This window comes from Siphateles boraxobius, unplaced genomic scaffold (assembly GCF_051911475.1).
Source record: "Siphateles boraxobius isolate OS27281-9 unplaced genomic scaffold, OSU_SipBor_1 9, whole genome shotgun sequence".
NCBI classification, from domain to species: Eukaryota; Metazoa; Chordata; class Actinopteri; order Cypriniformes; family Leuciscidae; genus Siphateles; species Siphateles boraxobius.
The window spans coordinates 8876662-8889178 of NW_027509219.1; the positions used below are offsets into that span (position 1 = coordinate 8876662).

Genomic DNA, 12517 nt, shown 5'->3' on the forward strand with positions numbered 1-12517 from the left:
GTTTTGTTCTACAACATACAGTACACTGCACACACTCACTCCACACGCTGTCTTATCTGTTTACTTGTTAAAAAAGTGTGTTTTCAAAAATGCATCAAAATTGCGTTTTCACTTTGGGTGTGTGTACATTTACGTTGCAGAACAAAATGTTTATGTTTATCTTTATTTCACACATAAACCGAAAAAACCCATTAAACCCCATAGGAAAATCTCAAAGGAGCAAGTGGCGAATTAGTCTTCCGAGTTCTGATGTCATACATGCATCCCTCTATAACTTGTTCCAGTTGGCTTTTGCTGTGGGCATCGCGTCCAATGACTTGGTTATCAGCATTACATTACAGTTACAGTAACACCCCAGAAATGAAATTCATTAAAAAAAAAAAACTAGGGGGAGGATAATGGCATAGTGAGCAGGATGTGACCTTTGGTTGTTGATCACGTTGTCTGAATGTTAAATATTTATTTTGGATGGCAGAACAGAGCTTGATGAAGAAGAAAAGAAAAGCCATTGAGTCAAAGCCGAGTGGGGGGATCGAGAACGTCTCTGAGTGAACTGAAGATTGCACTAAAGGTTGCTCAGCTTGATGAAGAAAACAAACATCCTCATCATCAGCAGACGTGCAGCACGGTAGGTGTCCTTGGCTCACTACAAAACAGTATTTTTAGTCTGAATGTCTTACAATGGTTGATATACTGTAAATTCAAAAGCATGTATATATAGTTGCGGTAATTTCCCATCTTGACTGACTCTGCATTCATTTGAACGACAGTCTTTTTGTGACTCATTCAACCACTCATTACATACTGTTGTGAGATATCAGAGACATAAGGAAAGGAAGGTGGTTTAGGTAAATAGGGATGAATGATCTCATCCATGTCAAACCGCCTTTACCTCAAAAGACTGTGATAAAGGGTTCTTCAGAAGTGTGCATTACATGTTATAAACAGTACTTTTTAATGAGTCACTGTGTGTAAGAATTAGATTCCAAAGAATTATTTCCAACAAGGTCTCAGTATAAAAAGCAAAGCTGTCATTGTTTTACAGTTTATGCTCAATTTTACAGTTAACCTCAGCTCTATCCACATTTTTACAAAACTAGCTCCTCAAAAGAAGCCTGTTTTAACATCACCATATGCTGATTACTCATTTTGTGTATATCAGTGCTGGTTTAAACAGTATTACTAGTGGAATATTTTTACAACCTAACGCAATTGTTCAACAAAAATAACAATTCTGTCATTGTTTACCTTCATAAGTAAATGATTAACACTGACATTTAAAATCTTTCCTGATAATCTTCCAACTGCGAATAGATTATTGAGTCTAGTGATTTTTACACAATTCAATGAAAAGATCTGACATTGATTCATGAATTGAGCATTGCCACTTCAAAGAAAGCAGGCGGATGTCAAGATTTTCTCTTCATGCAACCTTAGACAGTAATTTGAAATGTGTTTTTTACGTTGATGTTAATATAGAGTGGCTCATTTTAGCCGGTCTGCCCAGTAGTTTAAGTATCCTCTAATTTAATGGACATAAGTGGTCGCTAAACCTCATTGCCTGTGGAAATAGTCAGAAAGCATGTTGTGTGGCTGAACTGCAAGGACATTGTGATGTTTTTGATTGTCTCATTTAATGCTCTAGCAGAGGGCACATCTTCAATTCAATTGACATGTTTTGCGTTATTAGTCTTACTCAGGCACTGACAGCATGACTGGAATAAAGGAAGCCCTGAGGCTGTGTACGGTTGAATGACAGAAAAGACATGAAGGCATGAGATAATAGTATGTCAGAGAGAGAGAGAGAGAGAAAGTGATTATCTGTCCTCAAGTGAACAATGAGCTGATGTATTTGCAGATCAAACAGGCCGTCTGTGCGTGTGGGAAGGGAAATGCACTCAGTTGTTCTTTTGATTTTAACACACAAGAGGGTGTTTCTCCTCCGCCTGCATGGGACTTTCTATTATTTCCAGCTGTGCATGTGTGTGTATATGTATGTGAGTATGCGATGGAAACTATTACAGAGCTTTGGACTCGTTAGGCACAGAGAGTTTCATGTATGATCACACACACACACACACACACACACACACACACACACACACACACACACACACACACACACACACACACACACACACACACACACACACACACACACACACACACACACACACACACACACACACACACACACACACACACACACACACACACACACACACACACACACACACACACACACACACACACACACACACACACACACACACAAAGGCTGAGTCACAGAATCGGAGTAAATTGCAAACGCCCTCCCAGCAAAAACAGAGCTGGCTGTAATCTGTTCCCTCTCTCTGCTTCTTTCTGTGCTACTCATTCCATGGAAACATCTCCTCACGGTAAATACGCCTCTTTCAGTTCTCTTCAAACTTCAAGACTCTCTTTTACTCAACGGTATGCTTCTGTTCTTCACTGCTAGATAGTTTCATGTTGGTTTTTGAAGTAAATATTAAGGTGATTTTGAACATGAAACATCACTACCTATGATATTTTCTGTCACTTTCCTTCTTGCACTAACATTTGTGGAGACACATGCTATAATGTTTACACCCAGGCGGTGAAATTCACAACCACTAGCTATCAAATGTAGGTACTTCGTGTGAATTAGCTGGTAATTTCACTTAGCAGCCTGTGTAAGACATCTTATTCTGCTAAAGTGATTGAAAAAACAGATACACTTGGTCAGCGACAACGTGAATGCAGAGAGAACAGTTTTTTTTTAGTTTTTTAGATGGTTCTTAGAGTTTTTTGTCTTTGCATGTTCATCCAACTAATATCATATAAAGCAAAACAATAATTACACCAAATAAAAATAAAATCTGACATTAACCAGCTGCTGTGTTTTAATGGGCAAAAATGTTACCTTGTTTAGAGTACATAAAGAAAACATCCAGTGTTCTGAAGTTGTAATATTATCATTTGCTTTTAGAGGTATTGTCCCATCATGAGTAGCTGTTAAGCCTGATCTGCTAGATTCCTGTCAGTCTGTGTTTCCTGTCATACTACTTCCTGTGTGACAGGTTGACAATGGTCATTTATTCATACAGTAGATACAGTTGGCAAGGAGGCCTTGTCCACAAAGTGGGGGGAAAACAAATACATTCATTTTAGAAAATATGGAAAAATAGGTGGAATCGCACATATCAACATCTGCATGTTAGAAGCTGGTTTGACTTTTTTTTTAAAGATATAATTGAAAAGTAATTAAATAGGAAATAGATAAGTAAATGTCAGAAAATGACTTTTACAGCGAAACCCGTGATACTGTTAACAAATACTAAACTTTTACATTTTTTAGCATTAATTGAAATAATGCTGAGATAAAATAACATAATTATGTCATGACAACTATCAGAGTGTTTGGCATGGTAATGGATATGGCAGTGTTGATATGTTTAGTCTAGCAGATCTGTACAGGTGGAGCTGGGGAAGGTGGAGGGTCAGCTGTGCCTTATAGAACAACGTGGATTTCAAGTATATTGAGTTAATCACCTCTCAGCCTGCGGCATCTAGAGTTTCATGACAGAACTTTGTATAAATATTAGATAAAAAAACTCAAATGAAAATTTGAAATTTTGGCAACAGGGATAAAAAAAATGAAATGCTAAAATTAATAAAACTATATCTGAAATAAAATAAACCAAAGCTAAATAGAATTATGTGCAAAAAAATAAAAAGCACAAAAAAATATTAATAATTTGCCTAAAATTAAAATGAAAACTGAGATATAAAAATAAAAGCTATTTTAAAATATTAATAAATAATAGTATAACTACGTACAGTTAATAATATAATATAAATTAAAAAAACAGAATGCAGAACGCTGCATTCCAAACATGATAATTTTGCCAGGGATGATGATCTCCTGTGATGTCATTTTATAAACATAATTCATCATGTTATTCATCATGAAAAATTTTGTTTGGTGTTTGTTTGGATTTAAATAGCATATTTGTTGGACAGGAAGCGAAATGGGAGAGAGAGGACCGTGAGCTTGAATTTGACCATGCTTTGTGTCGAGAAAGCTGCTGATATTTCTCTTCTCTCTCCTCATAGAAATGGGGTAAATATAACAGTAATTTGTTTTTTTCTATGCTAAATCAGTCCGTGTCTCCACTGAATGTGCAGTGTCTATTGAAGCATCAGATGGATGTGCTATCTGGAGCATTTTCTGTTGTTGTTGTTGTTTCATAGATTTGAGGGTGCTTGAATTTGATTGGTATAGGTTGTAATTCTTGCACTTGTTTTAGTATCTTGCACATTTTATAGACAGTAGCCACTCCTTGTTCCAGAACATTCAAATGTTGAGGTCACAAACTCAGCAATCAATCAATTTTTATTGAGTGTTATATATCAGCAGTGCGGTCTGAGACTTGTCAAGAGTAAATATTTACCATTGTGGTGAACTTAGTTTCCTGTTACGCAACACTCCGCTCATGCCAGTCATGCTGTTATTCACCATGCAAACTGCCATTCACAGTATCTCTTAAGCCCTTGGTTATATTTTTTCAGCATTGGTGCAACATGGTAACTCTGTAATTTAGTGTAGAAGTAGTTGACAAATCCTAGCCATTCAGAGTGTAGTTTTATTACAGAGAAGGATTTGTGCTTGTTTGGGGGGTTGTTTAAAGTAAACTTTTTTAGGCCAATGTCCCATCAGAGACATAGCAGAAGACCTGCTGTTATATTATATAAAATGTATTGTATTAGTCTGTAATAACATGTATAGTACTATATTAATGCATTTACTTTACTGTTGAAAAATTTGAGATGGGACAGATTTGTAATGTTTTTGAAAATCTTATATTCACAAAGGGTACAAAGTTATTTGATCAAAGATACAGTAAATAAAACAGTAATGTTGTGAAATATTATTACAACTTAAAATAACTGTTTTTTTTTTATTTGAATATATCTGAAAATACAGATATAGTACATTGAACATTCCATTCGTATAATCATTATTACTGTAATGCACATTACAATTTAAATTTTCTTGTTACATTTAAATGTAGGAGGTACTCTGAAACATTAAGTTGAACTTTAATTCAATTCAAATTCAATTCAAATTTATTTGTATAGCGCTTTTCACAATACTTATTGTTTCAAAGCAGCTTTACAGAATGTGCATTTCAGAAATGTACATAGAAAAAAAATACAGTTAGTTTATCATGTAGTAATTTAGGGCATAACATATCGCCGGCGTTGAGTCGTCTCTTCACAGGCGTTTAGTCATCTTATCGCAGGTGTTGGGGCATCTGAGGTCTCCATGAGAGGCTGGATACAAACCGGAGCTGACGAACGCTATTTACCTCGGGACTAGCGTCCCGAGATAACAGCAGAAAAGCAGATGGGAAATAATTAGCAAAGCAGCTGTTCATAATATTAATGCATTCGATCTGAGTCAACAGTGGTATAAAAGGTAAGCATTATGTGAATGCTTGGCTAAAGAGATGCGTCTTTAATCTAAAGACTTTAGCTGCTTAAAATTAAGTATGGTGCTTTTTTAATGCAAATTAATGTAGACCCCTGGTTTAAAGAAGGCCTTTTATGTGCTTTCTTTCATCATAGGAGGTTTATCTGTAAGTTTAGTACAGAACTAACTGAAAAAGAATGGTAGATTGTTTATCAGGTTATGATGAGGTTTCTTTCGGTCCAGTGATCACCATACTGGCAGACACAAATATCTGCTCGCTGCAGGAGACCGGCCATTAATAACATGCCTTTCATTTATTAAGCCCGCTCTCCTCTCCTCTATAGATCATCACTCACTCTTCTCTGCCCTCTCAATGGTTTATTTCTCTTTCCTCAGTCTCACGCTGAACTTTCATTCCAGTATGAGACCTCTGTATTCTCCTCTCCTCTCGTCTGGTCTCACCTCATGCATTCTCCTGTTTAAACTGTCAGTTGTGAAATGTATTTTCTTCTCTCCTCTGTTTTGCAATAGTCTGGTTGCTGTACACACACACACACACACTGTAAGACTATACCATTTAAGACTGGTTTGCCCTACTGAGCCAAACCAATGAATTATTAAGAATGAGCTGGCTTCCCAAGATCCAGTGGAAAATAGCCAGCAATGGAAAATGCCACACATGCATAAACAAGTTCAGCTAATCAAGAATTCACTCTTTAAAATTCATAAAAAAACACAGACAGAACTAAGGCAGTTGTGCCCGATACATTTTATTATCGTTTCGTTGCTTTTTATGATGGTGGTGTGACTTAGTAAAGACCTGATTGTAGGCTTGAACTCCACAAGGGGGGATTGAAGAACAATCACCGTTGTGCACTTGAAACTTCAAGTTGCTCTACTGAGGCTTCAGATCAATGCATACGATAAATTACTACTTATGAATGAAGATATGATAACATAAAAACATCTCGTTATTACTGTAACCATGGTTCCCTGAGAAGGGAACCCAGCGGTGCATCAGAATGTTGATGCTTTGGGAACACTTCTGCCTAACTGCATCTGAAGCACGTGTGAAATCACTGGCGAGACATCGTCCCGTGATGGATGACGGTGCACCGTTGAAGCTATAAAGTATTGGCTGAAGTAAATCGCTCTCAGGTATACAGGAAGTTATGGCAAAACAACACAGTGTCTCGTTCCCTTCTACAATTCTAACAGACGTTCCCTTTTGAGGGAACTCAACGCTGCATCAGAATGTTGACGCAAAGGGAATGTTCATACCCACTACGCCATACTGAACAAATGCCTGTCCAAGTGTTTATCATAATGAGCACAAACTTAAGTCACAAGCATTTGGGTGAAATGCCCCGCCTGGGTGAACCAAATCAGACCAACAAGTGGTCATATTTATGCCAACTCCTGAATGACTCCACTTCAATTCATTCAGTTTCCTCATGGAGGGGATTTAGAGGGCTGTATAGAACGGTCTAAACAAACTTGGTTAAGAGACCAGAGTTCAAGATTTGGTCCCTTCAGGGGCAAACCCACAGATGAAGATCTATATCGTCAGGCGTGATAAATGGTGCCCTTAGCTTGAGACAGAAGAGAGAGCCATGGAGAGGCATCCAGGAGAGACATCAGGTCTGAGAACAGTACTCGGAGTGGCTATAGTAGCAAATGACCCTCGTCCTGGCAAACTCTCTCCTAAAATATTTTGGATACAAATATCCAAAAAACACTAAAAATCTTATATATATTTGTTGTCTTGTGTATTTACATTATCCCAAATGTTTCTAACAATGTTTAAATCCAGAGAAATCAGCGATTTTAAGTGTAACGGACACTGTCATTACATTGCCTGTCAATGATGTCATACCCGTGCTACCCTTGATTTCCTACTTCCATAGAAACCCCAGAAACACCAAAGATGCTTTGTTATATTATGTTTTTTTAGGCAGGTGAGCAGCTGTTTGGAGACCTTTATCAACGGAAAAATAAACATTTAAATATAGTTCAACACGGTTAGTTTTATTGTTTGAATCTCTTGTTTTCTTGATTTACCACGAGTAACGTGTTTGTACCATGCCTCAGAGACGATGCTATTTTGTCAAATGGCTTACATAGCAAAATCTGAAAGCTTTATTTGTAGTAACAGTAAACATAATTTTCCCCACCATACAATATATTTTAATTGCATGCCATTTAGCAACGGAAGTCATCCAGTGCGAACGCACAGAGTAACGTTATAACAACTTTCAACATATTTAGTATGATGGTTTTGACCAAGTTAAACAGCGCTGCGTTACCCCCCAATTTTAATTTGTCAAATACAGTGACCTGGCTGTGAGAGTAGTTCTAGACCGTATCTGTCGTCTCAGCAAACCTAAAACTATAATCACCTATCGGAAAGATCGGGCCAGTTTTGCTTCAAGAAAGTTTAAAATTTTCACGTGTTTTTAAGTCTTATCAGTTTAAACCTTCAAGTGACTTTAAGCCATTCATCCGCAAGATGCCGTGAAAGTAACTTCATTGCGCACGCTGTGATAAATTGTTTCTGTGCGAACACACAGAAAGCCACCACTGATACGGCATGTGAGTACACACAAAATGATGTCAAAATGCCTGTCTTGATGAGTATCCATGTAAACACAGTCGGTTATGTCTTAAGTAAAGAAAACGGTTAATGCTGGGTACACACCAAAAGATAATCGGGCTGATTTTGGGCCGATTTCCCTCCTTCCGTCAATCCTAGCTATGTCCCGATTATCTTGATAGTTCTACAGATTATCTTATCAGATTTTGCTGTGGTGTGAGGTGTGTTCCCAGCAAACACAGAACGTTCCCCTAACGTTCCCGAATGGTCCCATGAGGTTATTTTTTGGGGAACCAAACAAGAACGTTATAGGAACGTTCCATGTAGGTTATTTTTAGGTTCCATTTTTATAACGTAAGGAAAATGTTCCGGGAACGTTCCCCTAACGTTAAGGGAAAGTTCTAGGAATGTTCTGGGAACCAAAAACTAACGTTCCCAGAACCTAAATTTGTTTGCTGGGTTAAGAGTGTCCGAACCTGCTTGGAAGAATGTCGGAGCCGCCCCAATCGCGAATCGTAAATATTCAACATGTTGAAAATTTACGATCAGAAATCCTGATGTGTGGGGTGAACCCGGAGGACAAACGCGCGCACACTCTGGAGATTATCACGTGAAACGAAACAACATCCAATCAGAAAGCGAGATGATGGAGGACAGAAGCATAACAAACGCAGTCATGGCGCAGCACAAAGTAAAATTGATGTGGACTGTAGAGATGGAGAATCAGCTTGTTGATTCGTGGCAACAGCACAAATGTTTGTACAATGTGTCGTGTAAAACCTACTGTAATAGACTGGACGAGGAGAAAAGTTGGTCAGAAATAGCTTCTGCAATGTTATTACCAGGTAGCTAACTAAATAGCAACAGAGTAGATTTTTTGTGTGTTTGTGTGAGATATTAAGTACAGTATGTACATGGTGAACAGGGCTGTAAAATAAAGTGCTACAGTTTTCTTGTATTTACTTGTGCTATTGCTTGTCATTTGTTTCTTTGTTATTATTTTATTATTGTCTTTATAATAGTTAGGCTAGTGTTAGTTTTTGCTTGATCTGACCTGGCCAGAAGAAAAAATACTTAGTGTTGAACCCTGAGTCCATATTTTTGCTTTTTAGCTAGTTATCAGAAATACTTATAATAATAATGATATGATGACAATTTTCTCTAAGTCAAACAGTAGCCTAAACGTGTAGCGATTTGAACTGTATTGCAGAAAGATTGGTGTCATTATATAATTTATAAAGTTTTTGTATTGACTTACTGGTAGGGTACTTTTGACTTACTATAAAGTAATATAGTGCTACCAATTTAGAAGGGCATAGAAAGAAGGGCGTACTGCATTAGAACAGTAAATTGACATACATTTATTTTTAGGGTGAACTATCCCTTTAAATCAAATCATGAGTACTTTGTACCTGTACTGTGATAATCCACAATTACCCTCAGTATCCTTTAGCACAGTTCCTAAGAGGATGACAGGACATGTCTATGTACAATGTCTGAGTAGTCATTTATGTAATGATAAGGTTAACATCTAAAAAATATGTTTCTTGAGCACCATATCAGTATACTAGAATGATTTCTGAAGGATCATGTGCCACTGAAGACTGGAATAATAATAATGGCTACTGAAAATTCAGCTTTCCCATTACAGGAATTAATTACATTTTATAATATATTAAAGTAGAAATCAGTTCTTTTGAATTGTAATAATAGTGCAGGACTACTTTTCCACATGTTAGGTTTTCCCGTAGTTTGAGACCATTCCACTAAAACTTACACTTTCTTGACATATCTAAGAATTGTGCATGTTTCTCAATTCAAGCCCTCTGCGTCAGTTTATTTGTCAATTATCTGTTCAAAAATTTCTCAAGCATAAATTCACTTTTCACTTAGTCACTTCTGTCCTCCTCTGGTTGGCCATGTATGGCCAGACACCATAAGCAGCGGCTCGTAGAAAAACAGCGGGGTGGGAGCTCAGAAAGGACAGAACAGAACGAAATGAGAGGAGAAACGTCAGGAGGTGGATGTGGTTTGGTCTTTGAATTCTCCAGTCTTTAACCCCGTGCTGAGAAATATCACCTTATGGCCACAAAAGGCTGACTGCCTATTCAAATGCTCTTTAGTGAAGGCAGCCAAAAGTGAGCCAGGCCTCTGCACACAGTCTGTATGTTACCATAGCAACCATTGTCAACCAGGAAGTCTTGTAGTAGTGGAGAGAGAGAGAGAGAGAGGGAGAGAGAGAGAGAGAGAGAGAGAGCATGTGTGTGTCAGTATGTGAGAGGAACTTAACAGAGGTTAAGTAGACGGGAGCAAAAACCAGTGAGACCAGTGAGACAAATAGAGAGAAAAAGTACAGAAAGAGCAGGCTGCAGACCAACCGCCACGTAGGGAATTGTGTGTGTCATCTTGGGAAATCTGTGCGTGTCACACACATACACACCCACACAAACCGGTGAGTTGATTTTTTCCATCTGACAGCCATCAGCCTGTTAGCGTGAGTATTGTAAAACACAGTACAATGATAATGTAAACCAACTCATTTATTCATGCAGTTCTTTTTGGGCCTTTTGGCAGGGTTGTGTTGAACTGGTAGACCGCTTTACTTCTGAAGTTGATTCTTAACTCTCTTTGAAGGATTAAGGGTATTTGGTGGGAGTTTTCAAAGCAGTGGAAAAGAGCATAAATAATACAGAAAAGCCAAAATCTGAAGTCCTGGTGTTCTGTGTTTACAGTGATATTTCTATGTATGTTTTGAAAGAAATTTGGTTTCAAGTGGCTGGACCTTATTAAGACAGTTGTTTTTCCTGTAATGAATGTGCCCGCGAGTGGTGTGATTTGATTTACATTTGATTATTGTAGTTTGACCCCAAATTCATTCACAGATTTTGTTGTCTTTACGTTTTAAAATGAAATACTTTTGTACATTCATTCTGTTTGTTGTCATGATTTAATGTTAATTTTGGATGTAAAAAATGTCATTGGTTTATGTTATTCGGATTAACCATCTATACTATTTTCTAAAAATATAAAATAAAGCACTAAAAAAATAATTTTAATGAATTTAAATTAACTTTAGCATCACAATAGCCTATTATAATGTAGGGTGTGTAAGTGGATTATCATTCGGAGATCTTCTCAAAATTACATTTAACAGTATATTTTAATTATCAGTGTTTTAAAGATTAATTTTGAAGTTGGCATGAAATGGAAATTCACCCTGTCTATTTTCTAAATGCATTCTATTGATCTTATCGTGAGCGATTCATGTTTAATAAAAAAAAAAAATATATATATATATTCATAATACGTAATCTATATATTCAATTTGTAATATATTAAATATATACATTTTAAACAATTATAAAATGTCGATCTTCATTTATTCCGCTTAAACCCTTCCCATTTCTTACAATAGACTTCAACCTCGCTTTCACATTTGTCAACATCCAGTCAAGTCCCTGCTCTAATTTTTCTTTTTCGATAACCTGTTACTTGGATGTAAATCACAATACAGAAGAAAAGATCTGTCACTACTTCTGTAACATTGCAACTCTAATTGAGAGTATAAGATGAACAAAGAAGGTAATATAAATGTAAAAAAGTGGGAAATGATAATATACAAAATTAATTGATATTGATAAATAAATAAATAAAAAATCTCAGATAACCGACATACTGTATTGTGGGCCTTAGATATATATAATATAAAACACCAAGATATCTAGCTAATATTAAGACTGAAATAAATATATATTTAGTATAGTCAGATTGCTTTTCTCAACCTCACATATTCCCATGCTATAGTTTATGCTAGTTAAAGATATTTTCCCAGAGTGCTCTAGTCAGTGACTGACAGCTTAATCTCATTGAATATGTCCTGCATTTCTACACGTCTATCTGAGTATTTCTCACCGTTGCAGGGCAAATGAGTGCAAACTTCAGTGTCAGCTCCATTAGTGTGTGTTCCAGTGACAAAAGCATGGAGGGAAGGGTCTCCTTTCTCACCTCTGAACCTGTCAGGTCCATGAAAACGGCCTAAACAACACACACTGATCTCTCTGAGAATATTCTTACATTGTATGTGTGTGCTTTACATAAGCATGACATTCTATGGGGACCCTCATAGTTTGGGGCATTTCCCAGCCTTTGATCGACAAATACATAAGGGTACAAAACATGCCATTTTCTTTACGAAGAGACGTCTTGCTGATTTGAATCATCCTCAACAGGTCCAAACAGGGGCTTCACAGTCTCCCCCTCTAGAGTGTAGTTGATTTTGGATGGTGCATAGAGTCCATGTTGAGGAGCCCATTTTGACTCATCGCTATCAAATTGTTTGTGGGATCCATCCCTCCTGAGTCAAGCGATGGACGACCATACATGGTGATCAGATGGACCTGTTGCTGATTAATGTGTGTATCATGTAATAACAGGAGATTGTAAACAGA

At 37.1% G+C, this 12517-nt stretch overlaps 1 protein-coding gene across 4 annotated transcripts in view; it reads left to right on the forward strand.

The window, feature by feature from the left end:
* Positions 1-494: 494 nt before the first annotated feature.
* Positions 495-12517, forward strand: part of sorbs3 (sorbin and SH3 domain containing 3) — a 66593-nt gene continuing 54570 nt past the window's right edge. For 2 of the 4 annotated variants that reach the window (XM_077223483.1, XM_077223486.1), the window contains exon 1: positions 2018-2399. The gene's annotated coding sequence lies outside the window, so the exon portion shown is untranslated. Of the gene's footprint in view, positions 629-2017; positions 2400-10266; positions 10522-12517 lie in introns of those variants that run through there. The other 2 variants (XM_077223484.1, XM_077223485.1) reach the window with 2 other exon arrangements.